We start from the raw sequence: 18120 nt of genomic DNA on the forward strand, positions 1-18120 counted from the left end.
AACAGAGTCAATTATTTTAGTCTAAAACCCTTTACTTCCCATGCTTGAAAATCTTTTATTTTCCCCTACATTCATTTGAGTTTGGGCTTCTTTATCTGGCATACAGAGCAGAACAGCAGTTCCTGGCTTGTTATAGAACACCCAGCTGCCATGAGGGCTGCTGATGCTGTCTGTTGTCACCATAGAGAAACACGTTAACAGGAAAGTTGCTGTTGCTGCAGTCCAAGCAGAGCAAATGGTAAGGCTGGCAGAGTAGGTGGAGTTGATGGGTTTGCAATTGTATACGTTCTCTTATCTTACAGTAAATTCTGGGTAGTTTACCTATTTGACCTCGCGGAAACATCCTCATTTTCAAAAAAAATATTATTATTACTATTTTTCTTATATCAAGTCCAGTTTTGATCACCATTTCAGCTTTCTAATTTTTTTTGGAAGTCATTCTTGCCTGTCCATCTACCTCCCACAGTATAAGGCGGTTACCTCCTAAAACACCACTTTGTGTAGTGTCTCTTCTTTCTCAGCTTTAGAGAGATGTTGTCTGAGCATGCCGTTGGCTGGTCAGAACCCCCTGGATGTCAGAGACTTCCTGCAAAGGCCTGTGGTGTTTGTGATTTTAAGAAATATGCCATCTCCCAAAGAAAAACATATCCAAGAGATTGATAAAGGGAAAAAAAAAAAAGGGGGAAAAAAAAAAGTGGTAATTTAGGGCAGGATTTGGTTGTCCAAATGTAGATGTCAAATGAGAAAAGACTCCCTGTGGTATCCAAGACATGCACAAGTTGGGGATGTCATAGGTTTTATTAGATAGCCATGACCTTCCAGAGAGGTGGCTAGAAGAGAGGCTGATTATCCTGATGCATTGGAGTAACACTAGAGTTCTGCACTTGGGAAAAAGAATGGGAAAAAGAATTGAGTCCCTTTACTCTGAATCTACTCCCACATTTGGGAAAATGGGTTGAGTCCCTTTACACTGAATGTGACTATGTGCTTGCCCTTCCTCCAAACCTGAGGGCCCCTGCCATGCCAAGGATACTTCTTTCAGTGAATTAAAATTCAGCACAAGCCTACTAGACCACATTCTTCGTGGGACTTAGCCACTGCCTGACTTCATTTATGCCCCTCTATAAAGCTTAGCAGGTTGCCTTGGGGTAATGGTGGACATGTATAGAAAGAACTGCTGTCTGAGCAACATTTATGGATCATTTAACAATTTGGACTCTCTTCCCATACCAAAGTATTAGGACTTAAGAAAACTCTTCAATGAAGATATACCTCAGTGTGAACACCTGCACCTGCTAACAGCAGCCAGTTAATGTGCAAGGTCTTCTGATTGGTAAACTTAAGTCTTCATTAATATGTAATAAAAAAGATATTTTTATATATATATTTATATATATGGTTGGAAATGCAGATGCCTTCACAGAAATTGCTGGTTCTAAACATCATCCATCTCTCTCTGTGTGACTCATACATGATTGCTGCTGCTCTCCTTGTGGCAAGAAATGAAAGTCCTTCCAATCCTAGCAAGCTCTCTTCTAGGAGCATTACGCGGTATGTAAAGAGATGTTTTATTATTTTTTTTTTTTTTTTTGCCACAAAACTGTACAGCTATAAAATCTCATATCAGAAGTGGAGAAGCAAAAATCCATCATTTTTCAGAGAAAAAAAAATGAATTGTCTCCTCCCTGAAAAAAAAACTTTGAAAGTCTTTCGGAAGTTTGGAGCATAAAAAAGAAGGAAGCAGAGAAACAGGTGAAGTGACACATAGCGGCAAAGAAAGCTGATTTGCTAAAAAGTTTGGTTGGTGTCTCTAATTCTAATTTCCTTTCTTGTGAGTTTTGTCCTACATTTTTGGAAATAAAGAAATGCCTGACATTCTGAAGTATAGCAAGATTATAAAAACCTATCTAGTAGAGCCACCTGAGAGTAACTGTCTAGTTCTTCATCTTTATGATGAAAACTTTTATACCCAGCACCGGTAATACTGAAGAGGTAACACCTATATTTAACAGAAAAAGGAGACATATATATCTCTTCTAAGAGTTACTGCCAAATGTAGCATATTGTAGGATTCAGCTGTCACTAAGCCTGTGGGACTTGAGCTGTTTCATAATAAAATCTGCCGGCAAATTCTCAATAGGCAAGCAATCCAACTGCTTCTTTACTTTCAGACTGCTGCTTTAGTCATTCAAAGTTTCCTTAATTGGATTCTCAAGTCTTTTCATTGTTTGTAAGTAGCTTCAGTTTGAAATATGGCTTTAGTTAGCATGCTATACATCAGGTCATAGTCAATGGCAAAAGGACAGATTTTGATTTTATGTTTTTCAGTCATGTTAATAGCTTAGAGACATTGTTTGAGAAAAATATTGCAAACCAGAGCTTCAGCTGAGGTAAACTGCCTTTGGCTGTCATTGAATTTTATCTTTTTCCATCAGTTAAGACTCTCATTTTGGACTGTTAATATGTGCAAGCTAGGAAATATTTTGATTACAATAGTTCAAGAAGTTATTAAAATTAAAATTTCCTACCCTTTTATACTATTTATTTTGGCTTTTCAAATTTTAGTTGCACAAAAAGCTGTACTCAGTAATTTTTTTTTTGTTTCTTACATCCTGGGAGAAAATGACTGTGCTTGTAAATGTAACTGTATTAATAAGCATCTTGATCCCATATACTTCACATACTGGTGTAAGATGGTAAAACACAGCTAATCGCAAGACTAGGAGAAACAGTGGCCATTGAATGTACTGGGAATTACTCAAATACAATATTTTCCTACAGGGAAATGAAAAATACTGAAAAGGTTCCCAAGTGCAAGAGTAACAGAACATCTGTCTAGTGTCGTAACATCTCAGTAATGAATGGTATGACACAAATCAATTTTAGTACTTTGGGAAAATAAAAAAAATAATCTCAAAACCTCTTTCCACTGCATTGTTATGTTCCTTTTTGCTCCAACAGGGAAATTGAATCTTTGATAGAGAAACATAACACCACTTACACAAAGCAGTTGTGTAATGAATGTCTATGGGAAAAAATAAAGTCTAAATACTTGCTTTTTCTTATTATTCAATGTATGTATAAAGCTAATCAATATGTTTTTTTTTTTTTTGATTGTAGAGCAGTGATTTTTTTTGCAAAATTCTATGATTGAGGTGGCCAGTCTCCTACACTTATTAATTGATATTCAGGAACTCCCGTGGATGAAAATTGCTGCTTCAAGATACATTTATCAGATTCCCTGAAATCTTTTGAACCCCTTTTCTTTTTTTTTTTTTTTTTTTTTCAGGGGCTTGCACTGTCAGGTGCCATGCTATACCCATGAATTCATTCATCGACTAAATTACAAACTAAATCAAATTTGAAAATGGTTTCAATTCTTTTGCATAAAAAGTCACATACTTTTTATTCACAGAGCTTACAGAAAGAAAAAAAAGAAAAAAAAAAACACAGCTCCATATTTCTTGTAGTTACTCTGGTCAACTAAATTAAATAATAATGTTGTGTTTTTCAGTAGATTTTCCAAAACGTAATGCAGAACACCTATTTGAATACCTCATCTTTCTATTCTTTCTTGCGGTTGCGTATCAGTTAGGTTACAGTATCATAAAACTACAACCTTGTTACCTTTCTAAAAATCAGATCTGAAATCTGATTATTATTCAGATTAAAATCAGATTAAATTAGTTGGTGTTTTTGTGATTAAACATATTTGTCTTAAGAACATCTGAATGATTGAACTTACTTATGAGAATATGATTTATGGGATCAAGTACTTTGCAGCATCTTGGCACACTGGAATGCAAGCAATTCCACACAACCACAAAGTATAAAGGCTATAGATTTAAACACTGAATGAAAGCCTGAGAACACTAATATCTTGTGCACTACACACAGTCACACAGGAGAAGGCATTTTCATGTGTTATTCTGCTCATCTCTGCTCCCAAGATCTCCAAGGGATGAAAGGCTGTAGGAAATAAATTTCTCATTAAAAGACAAACTCCAGGTATGCAATTCTTCTTCTTTACCTGGTATTAAAGTAAGAGAAAAAGAGAAGTGGCATGGAAAACAGTCACTGAGAGATATTCCTGGGGAAGAAGTGCCACCAAGAGATGATTCAAAATTAACACAGTGAATTCTAATCAGGTGCAGGAAGGGACCAAAATGTGTATAAAGGAATGAAAATGAAATGTGAAACATGGATAAATCTCATAATATGGACACCAGGAGCAATAATTGCAATGTTTTAAATGATGTGTTATAGCTCTGTGTTTGTATTGTCCATAGTTGCAAAAAAAAATGCTTGCCAGCCAAGAGACCTTATTCCACTTGGGAATAATGAAAAAAGTGCACAGACTCAACAGGAAGGTGTTTCAGATATATAGCAGTACTAGCCGTTTCTTAGTGGCTGAGAAATTTGGTGACTGATGAAAATGATTTCAGCAGCTAGTTATCCAAGTTATCAAATATATAACCCTGCTGAAGGTAACTTGGTCATTTTTGAAGCAGGGGGTGGACAGCCACAGATCACATCACAGGGTATGAAGATATACTCTCCAAAGTTTTTTTTGTTTGTTTGTTTGTTTTTGTTTGTTTTTGGTTTTGTTTTTTAACCTGATGCCAGGCTGCAGCTTGCTGAAGCTCAGCTGGGCAGTTCTGTATTGAGGAGCTGTTCCTGGAGTGGTGGAGCCATGGGACCATCGGCAGAAATACCTGGAAGAGCTCTACCTGTAGCTCCCACCTTCCTCAGAGTAGCTCAGAGCTCCCAGGGGACTACACTGAATTTTAATTGACCAAGACAAGTTGTAAGGGATTAAATATTCAGACCTTACACTCAAGAAAGGCATAAGAACAGAATAAACCTAGTTCCACTGGTGTATGTTAGATGAGATCTGACCTACTATTTTCATAGTGATGTCTGTGTACTTAATTCTTTTGTTTATATTTCATCTGCCTCAAAGCAGCAAAATATATATAGTGTTTGTTGTTGTTGTTTTTTCATAGAAACAATGCATCTTTAGTCTTTATATATAGATTAACTTGATTGTTACCTTTTTTAGGTGTAGAAGATAATAGTACTTTGAAACCTCTTTTCATCCTAAACCAGCAGATTAAGCGTAAGTATGTAATGCAACATGTCTATATTACCCTCTTCTTCTTCAAAAAAAAAAGTGTGTTTGACCATTTTATTTCTATTCCTTATACAGTGTTAGCAATCTTTTATTATAAAAATCCCATCTCTATTCCTTATAGAAGTTTTAAAGTCATTTCACAGCTGAGTGGAACCCTAAACAGAGCTATCTTAGTGTAATGAAGCAGAAAACGATTGCTCTTTAACAAGACTGGTATATAGTGACAAACAGCTCATAAAAATCCCATCTGCTGCAAAATACTTCTATTTTAGTTGCTTTCAAAACTAAATGCTATATTTCCTGTTCCTTTTCAAAAAGAAGGGAGGGTATATAAAACCTAAACCATCAAATTGACTTTTGATTTTAAAAAAAAAAAAAGAAAAACAACAAGAACAAAAAAAAAACACAGCCACAAAATAATCATTTTATAATACACTGATGCTAACCATTCCAAACACCACTAAGGTGTAATGTCACTTTTGGATGTATTTACAGTACATAGTGCATTATTTTTTTAAAGCAAAAAGAGAAAGCTAACAAATTGTACTACAAAGAAAAAAATCTGATGATTTAACAGCTGAGGACTACATGTAAAAGTAATCGGTTGCTGATTTTCTATTGTAAAAATAGGCCTTAAGTGACTGAAATCAAATAGAACATAACTGTAACTTGACCAGTAGTTATCCTGTTTAAATTATTGATAACTGGTTCTGGATCCTGTAGATTTTTTCTTACCCATAGACAGAATAATATCTACTTACTGAAGTTCTCCATAGTAATTATGGGATTTCTTCATTAGTAAATATTGCAAATTCTCCCTCTTTTCTGAATAGTACCATGCGTTGCTGCAATTTGCTTGGGTTTGCTGTGAATATTCTAAAACAAATACTCTATGTTGTGGGCATTTCTCCTTTCCATCAAATGGGTGAAAAACCACATATTACATCTCTATTGCCCAAGGAGGTTGTGCTTTAGTTTTAAACAATAGCAAGTCATTTGTCTCTTTGCAGAAAGACACATACTATCCTTACAGTAGCAAAGAAACTCTTATGTGATGCTTACAGTCTACTATGCACAACTATAAGTCCCTGAATCATGATGGTTCTTATCTGAATTGACTTTCACACATATTCTTCAAAGTTATGTAAATAGAAATACTTGTTTAATCAGGCCCTCCCCATCCTTAGACATAAGCTTTTGCTGTTTTCTTTGCATCCACTGTTTTAGCGTGTCTTGGTGATTAATTTGGATATTTTCTGAAAGACCAAAATTTTATCTTGCTGAGCAATCAATTTTTTTGAGCAATAGCATCATCTCTTCCAGAGAGATAATTTCATACTGGACACCTAAAGATAGGAACCAGCAGATCATTGGACCTCAATAAACCAGTCAAAGCATGGGGTTCTTCTTTGTTAAGGATTTGGATTGTTTTGGGGTTAGCAGTTGCCCTAACAGTGGCAAAGACAGCCAAGGAGATCAGCGATCATGACACTTAACAACAGAGAGGAAGAAATATCAGTAGCATACATTTCAGTTGTTGGAAATGCAACAGAAATTATCATAATTTGTTAATAACAGATACAAATGCCATTCAGACAAGAAGCATCATATTAAAGAAAAGCTGTCCAACAGCATTCAAAGGATCAAAGTACCTGTTGCAATCTTGTTTTCACCTATAAAACTAGCTGGAAAATCATGTATCTTTAGATACTCACAGACGTGTTCCTGCTCACTGAACTACTTTTTTGACAAAGTTGCCTGCTCTTTGTTTTAAAGTGTAGAAAAGATGTACCCAGAAGGCTTCTTTTTGGCTACATAACAGCTGTGGAAGTGACAAGATAGCAGGAACATCACTGAGGGTGCCCTGAGGTTGTTCAGTAGAGTGCCCTGAGGCTAGGAGAAGCAGATAACAACACCGGGATGAGGAAGGGAGTGTCATTTCCACAGGTGTAAATGTGATTAGTGGCACTGAATATTCAGTAGATTCTAAGTGGTGTAAAAGAGCAGAGTCTGGCCCATGTTCATCATCTTGATAAATGTGATACATTTATTTTGACGGGAAGTGCTGGTAGGGGCCCGCTGGGCTGTGCCACAGACTCTTCTCATCCAGCTCTCTCACCATGCCCTCATCCCTCCAGCATAAATTGCAGTAGCAATTTTCACTTGGATAAAGTGTAAATGGAGGAAATTTGTCTGGTAAAGAGGGCTCTGTGTAATGTAGTGAGCAATTTTTGAATAGAAGAAGGTATTTGAAAACACAGTGGCATTGCTTTTCTGGACAAGGGCATCACTGTCAGTATGCAATCTGACAGTCTGCCAAACAGTATATGGAATTGAGGTTGAAATTTCTTCCCCTGTCTTGCTCCTTCACCATTTTGTCAGCTTTTTTGGAAGCTTAGATGAACCTGTCCAGAGAACAGGTGTTTGTATACACACATCATAGGTAAAACGTAAGCAATTCAGAGCATTATGCAGCATTCTCAATCTACACCAAGAGTTCCTTAGCTTTATATATCATTATCATGCCAAGACTTCAAATTCAGTTGTGCTGGAGGCTGTGCAAAGGAAGGAGCACTGCTACTGGGGGAATTCAAAATCAGTAATGTGAAACACATTGCTAATAACACTGAGTAACTAATAAAGCCAGCTCCTTGGCTTTTATTAGGAACCTTTCATGTGATGAGAGCATTATAGAGTCACCTTTGAGTGGACTGCAAGAGCTGGTGTTCCCTCAGTGCAAAGATCATTGGGAGGTACAAGACCATCAATTTTAATTATTGCCAAGAGTGGTTTCAGGGCAGTGGTGACTGCCTATGCAAGTGTTAGCATCCTTAATTTACCCACAGTTTTATCAGAAAACTATTTTGGCCTTTAATGAGGATAAGTCTGTATTAGAGTGCAGAAAATGAGTCTAAAATCAAGTTGGTTATTTATTGCCCCTACACATATTTAGGTTCCTAAATTGTCAGTAGTTTAAATTGGTAATTAAAGAACTAAACAGGTGTTACGAGTTTAAATGTTTTGTTGGATCTGGACCTGAACCCTGTGAGTTTTGATGTGAAACTCAACAATTCCAAGTAATTTAAATATGATCTTTTTTTTTTATTTTTTTTTCTTGTTTTGAGCTAGCTGTGTAAGATGTGAATAGCTAAGAAGGTATTTTACAAACCAACATGGTTAGGAATAAGTGTCCCTATACTAAATGCATTATATTCTAGTTCCAATCCAAACAGCTTGATCCAGTATTTGAAAGGGACCTCAACAGCTGTTCAAGTGTAGCAAGACCAGAAACAAGTTTTTAATGTAAGAACAGAACAAACATTCATCTAACTCTGTTTTCCATCTCTAATTTCTGATGGAAGCAGATGCTTAGAGAAAAAACAGATCCGTACAAGCATAAAAAGACACTTCTATAAGTAGAACTTTCTTTCAACTACCTACAAGTCAGAACAATTTAATTTAAACTGCAAAGGTTTATGTATTATTTGCAATTTAATCTGGCTTTAAATTTATTTTTTCCCCAATGAATTTTATTTTAGTTTTTAGCAAAGTCTCCACTCAGCCTTTAATAAATAATAGCTTTCCTTATTTTAGCTTAATCTATGAAGTCATCCATTTTTCTTCTTTATTTTTAATGTTTTCTAAATTTTGACAGATGGAAACTATTACCTGTCTTTCAGAGTTTTTCTGTTAGAAAGTGGTCAAATCATTGTTTTGGTTTGCTTTCTCTTTTCTTTCTTCATTTTTCTATCAGAGAGCATGATAAAAGATGTGCATCCATCAAAGCCTCCAAAATCTAAAATGAAAAATAAACAACAGCAACAACAACAAAAACACTTTGAGAATATCAGCTATGTTCATATCAGGCTTTTTAATTCCATTCGCAATAATAAATTTATTTTGTTTTATTTTATTTCTAAAGACGGCTATAGTAAACTTGAATGTGATATGTAAAGCAGAATTAACAACAGCAAAGACACTGGTTGTTAAGGATGTGAAATTAGTAGCCCAATCCAGTGCACTCCAGGACATAGGGTTTGCTCCCTCCTGGTTGGTGTAGCTCAGACGGGTACACTGTCAGCGCCAGGGATCTCTCCATCCAAGACCCAGGGATGTGGCTGCTGCTGTGCCCATTTGCTGTGCCCACTGCAGTAGTGGGGCTGAGCAAGGATCCTGGAGAGGCTCGTGCACACACATGCATGAGAATATACATGCGAATGCAGTCCCTTGGGCTGATCAGGTCTGAAGTTCATTACTGAGAACAACCTGGACAACATTAATCCCTCCAGTTACTGGCACCTAGACCTGTGGGTGCTGTGACCCACGGCCCTTTCTCCAGTTGCTGTCACTTACACTGCAGCAGTCACGTATAGGGTAAGGTGTGAATTACACAGAAAAATAACTAAGAATAGTATTTAATAGCAAGAAAGAAGAGGCTGTGGTAATGAGGTGCAAGGCTCAGTCAGACAAGCATACTGGCCAACTCACATCTGTCTGGCCACTTTTATCCTCCTTCTCCTTCATTTTTTTGTTTGTTCTTCTGTGATTCACCTTGGTCTTTCCCTGCTCTTGGTGCTTCTCCCAAACACTTCATAACAAGATCTACATAACCTCACAAGCCTTTTTTGATATCCCAAAGCACACAATTTTCACCTTGCCCCCTTATTTCCAGGAACAAAGTTGAGACTGAACCTCTGCAAGGCTGTGCTCGAGCACCTCCTCCTATGGTCCTTCAGGCAATGACTGAGGAGTTCTGGTCTTTGTACTGCCTCCATTACCATCTGCTCATTCCTGCCTGAGTGTCTGTGGGGTTAGTCATTCACTTTCCTTGTTAAGTGTTATTTTGTTTACACTAAACTGACCATAACCAGGTAATTTAATAAACCCTATGCTCTTTCATGCTACAGACTAAGGAACTAAAATTTTTGATTTTTTATCTCCCATTTCAGTGATTAAACATGCATGAATCAAGTTTCTGCTAAGAAAAAAAAAAGTGAAAAATGTCAGCTGACTAGTAATGAAGGTTTTACTTGAACTAGATGTCTGTATGAGATTAATGTGCAGTTAAGTTCTTCCTAATAATTTCTACAAGGAAATGATTTAGCAGAGCATTTAGTGATTAAGTTCTTCTGTAGTGTGCTGTGATCTCCTATATATTTGATTGATTAAAAAAAAGTGTATTCAACCCAACTTTTTGTTTATCTGTTGTTACAGGTGAACAATAAAATATTGCAAATATGATGGCCTAGCATCAAAGAACTGATGAACAAAATTCAAGCAGCATACAATTCAGGGCATGTCAAACAGAAATATGTAAGCATGTAGGTTTTATGAACATTGTCTGTGTACCTTCAATACAAAGGAAAGTGGTTCACTTTGTTGGAAATTTTGATCTCATTTTTTTCTGTCCACTGGTTAATGATAAAGGTTAGTATTAAGACAGTGAGAAGATTCCTGATGCAAAAATCAAGGTTTGTAAAAGACACATTTTAAAATTCACATCTTCATGAGTAATGCATTCTCAATTTTTCATTTACTTCACTATTAGATATACAAATCCCATAAAAAATTAAAGCTCTCAGATACTGCCAACTAATCCCCTTTCCCTTCCTTGATATAATGGAACAAGAATTTAAAATTCAGAGGATTATGAACAAATCCCGATCCTGAAGGTATAAATGCTGTTCCAGTTGACTTCAGTGGAAGATTCACATGTGCATCAGAGGGAAGGATACACCCTTTATCATTTAAAGATTCTGGCTAGATTTTTTATTTATTTATTTATTTATTTATTCCCCAGTGGCTTCTTTCTCTATTTCAAGCACTTTCAATTTTCCAGGAAACTTGAGCATAAACAGGATTTAAATCATTCAGCTGCAACTCTACTTCTCCCTTTCTATCAGAACATAATAGGATTCAAAATAATTACGAGATTTCTCACTAAACTAATAAATTGAAGAAAAGTATGAGCTACAGAAGCTTACCTGTCAACACCAGTGCCTTCTATCAATGAACAGCAACTCAGCATTAGCTGGATTAAGGCAAAGATTACTTCTGAACATGCAGGACTACATTTTAGTCAGATAACTCACAAGTAAGCAGAACGTCATATTAATGTTTGACCAGATTGACAAGGCTTAAAAGTCATCCATAAATGAGTGAAAGCCCATAGCTCTTTGACTCTAAAGTGACTTTGAAGAGTTGGCATCATGCATAGCCACACACACACAGTAACTAATATTCAACCTAAACTGAAGTTAGATACACTGAAATGAGGTAGAAGTAACAAGTGATTAAAAAGACCCCCGATAAGATTTTTAGGCTCTAACTTCTGGAATTAATTTCAGCTGTCCTGCCACTGGCTTGTAGGGGTGGGATGTTGTATCTAAATTCAGGTACCCATAATGCAACTGAATGTGTCTGTACAGGGTGTCTCAGTCCCTACGACAGTCATTGAAGACCCATCATGTTTGATACAGTAAGTAGACTCTTTAGAGCCACTCGTCATAAAGCAAACATAAAAGGAGTAATTTAGTTTTCTAAAAATAAGTAATTATTTTCAGTTGAGATGTGATACTCATGGTTGGTCAGCTGAAAAACTCCCTGTCTATATTGTCAACAGTTTAGCTCCAGTCACCTACATCTGTGTCTAGGGCCATTTGAAGTGCCCTAGGACATGAGACCTGTGCTCCAGCTGTCATTTTAAAACATTGTTGGTCTCCAGTAAGTATAGACACAAGGATGCTGTCACATCTTTTCCTAAGTTTCTACATCTACACAACAAATTATGCCCTGTATTTCCACTAAGTTGAAATAGCTGTTTCAACTGGAGTTGAAATAACTAATTCAAATGAAGAAAACACAGACATCAACTTTAAAGTGTCTGAATCTCTTCCTGAGTATCATTTTAAATAACATATTCAGTTTTGTGAACATAGATGCATAGTATGATTTAAATAGGATATCCTGATCCTACCTGCCAGTTCTCAAGGATATGAAAGTTTTACAGTCAAACGTAAATGATAGACATCTGTTTTAGGAAGAGATAAATTGCCCTCTAGAAGTGCCCATCACAGAGAAAACCGAGACAACTAGCTTACAAGCCTTTAGATAGCTAGCATGCAGCCTCTGTATCTAAACGTACTGAGCACCTAAACATAACCCCATTGCAGACATCCTAAACTGTCTCGAGATGTGCACAGAAGTGGAAAGCATGGACACATGAGACACAGGCTCCGTTCTGCAGTGGCACCTGCAGGCTAGGTGGGATCCCTTGGGTGTCCAAAATGAGATTGGGTGTATATGTTTATATATATGGATAGATTCAGTGATACTAATTGAGTTTGGCGTTAAAAGGATCTAGAAAGCATCCCAGTTTTGGTGTGATTTTGGATTACAAAGAAGCAAGCAAGATTCTCTGCCAACAAAACGTGAGGATCTGTGAGACAACTGTTTCCAACATGCATCTGGTTAGACTACATATAGTGTTCTATAATGAGTTAGAAATTGGGTAAAGCATATGTAGTTAATGAAAACTTCCCTATTTAAGAGGTAATTCACATTTCAGGAATTTCTTCAACATCCTAGAAAACATTCACTGAATTTCTTCTTACTGCTGCTGAAAATGGTAACTTCTTTCTTAATATGTCGAATAGCAATTTATAAAAGATATAAAGCAACTCGCTTCCAAATACATTGTATACATATTTTTAAAGACAGTCTATAATTGCTATTATAGATTTTTAAGTAAAATAAAATACAGACTTTTAAATAAAATAATTTTTTTAAAAATTGCTATCACGAATCTGGAAGAGCAACACCCCTATAGACACTGTAGCATTTGTTAACTAATGACAACACAACTTTAATGATGCACCAAGTGGAATTAATGAGTGAAACCTATTGCTTCACAGAATTTCATGCATAACTTTACTTTGCTTGGGTCATTAATATTCATGGTTAAACTGTCCTTCAATGTGTATTAATAATGTTTCTTGGGGCCACGCAAAAGATAATTCATAAGTATGCCTGCAAGGAGTAAGACACCATAATTAAATCATAATAATTAACACAGATATCAGATTACTTTGAATAACTGATCTGGATAACTCACATTCTAAAATTTAAAGATGGCTGTGTTTAAGAGCAATTTGGTTCATGCTGCACAGGTAAGTCACCTTTATTTTGCTTTATATTTAGTTAGCTTTTTCATGAAGTAATTTGAATTAATTAAGAATCTACAAGAAATTTTAAAATGAGGTAATACAGATTTCATTTTCTGTCATGCTGTGTACCATAGGAGAGGAGTAGAGAATGCCAGAGGTGGAGTTAACACCCAGGAGCAAAACAGCTGTGCCTTTTGATCAATGAACCGGTGCTGCAGATTCAAATGTCCACTGTCGTGTGGTTCCATAGGCTGGAAGAAAGAGAAAGCAAAGGATGCATCCAGCCATACTCTGTAACAAGGGAAGACAGCAATAACCTGCACCTCACAGTAATTTTCCCAGGAAAGATCACAGACAAAACATTCACGAAAATATTGATTCCAACTTCCACTCTCTCCTCTGGACTTCTTCTTTACTACCCTCACTTCCCTGGTCTCCTTCACCATCTTTTTTCCCTCGACATTTTATCACCGTTCCGCACTTCTGCCTCTGGGATTTCACAATATTGCCAGAAGGATCCTTGTCTTATTCTTTGGCTGCTGCATAAATCTGACAGGGCTCACTGGCTATCTCTATAGTACAAAATTAGATGGCCTCCATTCATAAAGGCAAATGATATGGCTATATGGATATGTCAAACCACACACTTCAGATCTATCCTGCCTCAGCATGGAGCAGTTGTGTCTGAATTGCTTTTTGGGGGATGAACTCTGAATTGGAGTTTTGGGGATGGACTGTCCCCTGCAATGTTCTCCAGCATCCTCCAGAAGCAGGCTCATTAGAACATGCTAAATGGTACTAAGGAGAGTTTAAATAAATTATCATTCAAGAGGTCAGAAATCCAGTGCATGCTTTAGCAGTGTTTTATTTACTGGTACAGGTTTAGCTAATGAATTTACAATAACAAATGAACAGAAGCTATAAATGATAGCATAGAAATTGATGATTATGTTCCCTTTCATGCAAAAGATAAGTATATTCAATGAGATACTGAGATTTTTTCTCCAGTCTGGCCAGTATTTTATTTTTCCCTATATATTTTTATTTTTAACTAGTTTGCATTTTACAGCCTACACATTGACAAGAGTGACAAAGAAGATTCTCTGGCACCCAAGAAGATTTTACAAAAGCTTGTTGCAGTGTACATCTTTGTGATTTCTACAGGCTAAGCTTTAAAACAAGAATGCTTTTATCACAATGTGTTAATAATTCCTTCCTTGTGCATATCACCTTGCTAAAATATATTTCATGTCTACTTCAGGAATGGTAAATATAAGAAATATGCAGTACTTGTGTTAACAATGAGGGTGGAAAAGTTTAACTTTGTAGGATGCAACTAAAATTCTGAGATTTAAAACAATTTGGTTTGATCTTTAATAACTATTTATTAAATAATTATGGTTTTTTGTTGTTGTTGTTCTTAAACTGATACTGAAAAATGTTAATGTAAAAATGATAGTGAGAAAAATAATAGAAACCAGAATCTGAAAAGTGACATTCAGTTCATGAAGAATTCACAGAGAGGTGAAAAGGGAAAATAATCTAATACATTATTCATTCTTAGCAGTAATTATAATACGTTAGGACAGCTGATAAGTATCTTAGGTGTCAAACTGCTTGACTCATTTGCTTCTCTTTGCATATGAAACATTTTTGTACCTGCAAATAGTCTGAGTATATTTGTAAAATAACTGTTCACCCAATATATATTCTAAACAGTGTTTAATGTTATATGAGTACATAAATAGAAGAGCCCTATCATGCTACTGCATACAGGCAAAGAAGCAAAATTAAGGGCAGGGAATGAGGGGAGAGAACAATAGGAGACAATGAGACTAACATTTAATTCTAAATTTCAGAGAGATTATGCTCAGATTTAAAGCAGTACCATAATATTCCAACAATATATCTTCTGCACTCAGTAAGCACTAGGATTTTGTTGTTGATGCAAATAGTGATTTGCCTAGAAGTGACCATCAATACAAAGGTTAGATTAACACCATTCTGCAGGAGACTGACTGTTTTGCATCCTATGGTGATGGCATAGGAAGAAGATTCCCACTGCTTTCTTGCACAGCTTCATTTGTATTTCATATATCTTATTTGATATTTAAGAATTTGATACAAATTGTGGCCCAGCACTGCCCATGTTCTGGCTACATTTATATCTTTTAACAGACTGATTCTAAAGTGGCATTTTTATTATCTATAGCTTAGTTGCCTAACTTATGTATCTAATCTCTTGTCTTTCCTATAAAGTCAACAGAGAAATGAAATCCAGTAGAGGAAAAATCTGAGTATTTAATTATTCAGTATTACTTTCCCATCTAGAACCCATACGGGACCCTAGGGAACTTGGCCTTACATCGGGCACCCTACATTAGAGTAATGGAAATATATGCAAATATCACATTCTCTTTTCTCTTTACAATCTTCATATATTTCAGGAGATTTTTTTTCCCCTACATTATTTATTTTCACTTTAAGAAACAGACAGTCATCACTGAAGAAAATAAGAAGAGCATTTTTCATATTTGGCAATTTCCACTAAAAATGTCTACTGAAACCAGTGGCTGTCTCTTGTGCATATTAATTCCAGAACTTAAAACTCTCCCAAGTTTCAAAAAGAAACTGTCAGGAGTGAAAGCTACACCATATTCAGTTTCCCTTTTACAGGGATGTTTGGATATACTGACGAAGGAAAAATATTGTATTTTAACTGGAGCTGATCTGACCTGTGTCAGTTAAGCACCTGCCACCAACTTCTTCTCCTGTACCAAAGTATGTTTAAACAGAAGTGAGGCCAAAACCGTCTTTATAAGAAACAGATCTCAAAGTTCTGTTTTCAGCTCTCTCCCAGGGAAGATCGAGACTTGAAGTATTTTTTGCCTGGCCAGTGCCAAATCCAATCCATCCAAATTTCATTCTTTGTTGATGTTTGAAAAAGGCTCTTTAGAATAAACTAACAGGCCTTTATTGGCTTTACATGATGTTTCAAAAAATTCTTCAGGACAAGGAAGTCACTAGCTGAAGTTTATGATATTCCTCTGGGTATCAAGATAAAACATGAACTGTAACAGATAATCTAAACATATCTCTTATCTGTCTGTTGTGTACATGCAAAAACAGTGTATTCAGTAGTTTGCTCACATACACGTATATATATGTTAGGAAATACAGACATGAGAACTGAAAAGATTTAGGAATGAATTACTTTTGTGTTATACAAATATTCAAACTGGCAAAAGACTGTGACTTAGGGGAAATAACACCACCATACTCCTGTTATCAAGACAAATGTTCCTACTTTGAAGAGTAAGTTAAGTATCTAAACTGCCACTCTTTAAAATGTCACTGAAATTAACTGAGTTTTACACCTGTGAACTGGATCAGGGACAGTTTACAGTAATGATTTTCTCATGATCCATCTCCAGATGGTTTATCATATATAAGGTTTTCTGCTTGGGGGCCTTAAAACACAAAACAGGCATATGGAGTGGTTTTAAACATAAATGGATCTGTTCCAAATGTAAATCTTCTTTAAGATGTCTAACAGAAAAAAAAGAAAAAAAAAGAAAAAAAAAAGCCTTTCTATCAGCACCGTTTGGAAAATTATATTTAAATGTTTGTCTCACGGAGTGACTATGTCCTTGAGACACCCAGAGAATTGCATTTGCACAGTTTGTGCTGCAGTAATGTAAATTCATCTTATTACCACTTGTTGCATATCAGCTGCATATCCTTACAGGCACTTCCTAGCTCAATTACCATGTGAATTACCATGAAATAAGAGAATTTTTCAATGAGAACAGCCTAGCACTGTGTGCCTATATTACTTTCATTCCTTCCCCTTCCTAGATAGCACTTCAGAATATACTTTGAGGTTGTTTAGACCTTAAAATGAAACATACTAATTATGGCAACAATTACAGAAAATTTACATAATCACAATACTGACTTGCTATGGCATGCAACCAAAATAGTTAGCAACATACTGCAAAACCTCCTTGAGAAGTACTACTCGGGCTTGTTACCAAAGAAATATTTAGTTGCAATGGAAGGCAAGCCAGGTACTCCCAGGGGTATAGCAGAAGGTGAAGGAAATGAAAGAAGGGACTGTGGAATCAGTACTTGAAAGAGGCAGCATGAATCAGATTCTCACAGATCCCCTCACTGAGTGGATTTATGCATTTTTAGCACTGCATAGCTACAGCTGTGTGTGGCTGTGTGTGAATTATACATTGCACCACAGGGAGGTGCAAAAGGGAGGGGCAGGTTTCACAGTCCTCCCTTGATTAAGCTCCTTATTTTGTGCCCTTTAGATCTCCAAAGGAAGTTCTGCTATGTTCACCCATTTTACACTACAAATTAATTCCAGATAGTGGCACGCCTGGGGCATGATCATGAGAAGGTGCACGGCTGCCAGCTGTCCACAGCACAGCAGCTCAGAAAGGAGAGGATGCCAGCACGGTCCTGGATGGAGTGATTTTTCACCTTGCCAGGAATGTGCAATTCACAGCGATGATAAAAGCATCAAATCTGTCTGTTACAGAATAGAAACTTATCTTTATCTGACATCTGTCTGAAGGACATAAGAGAAAGCTGTTTGCTACCCATCAATGCTGGTAATCAGAAGATTTCATCCAGTAATGATTTATTTTCATTTACTGACTATACTTCATTAGCAAAAATGTTAAAAAAAAAAAAATCATGTTACTATAGTGTAAGTACAGCAGATGGCTTGTCAGCTCTGTGTTCACTTCTCAAGATGTAGCTGTGCTAATGCTGCTAAAAGGCTAAATTCTTTGCCATAAGATTGAC

The sequence above is a fragment of the Anser brachyrhynchus genome, assembly GCF_964034855.1.
Source record: "Anser brachyrhynchus genome assembly, chromosome: 1".
NCBI classification, from domain to species: Eukaryota; Metazoa; Chordata; class Aves; order Anseriformes; family Anatidae; genus Anser; species Anser brachyrhynchus.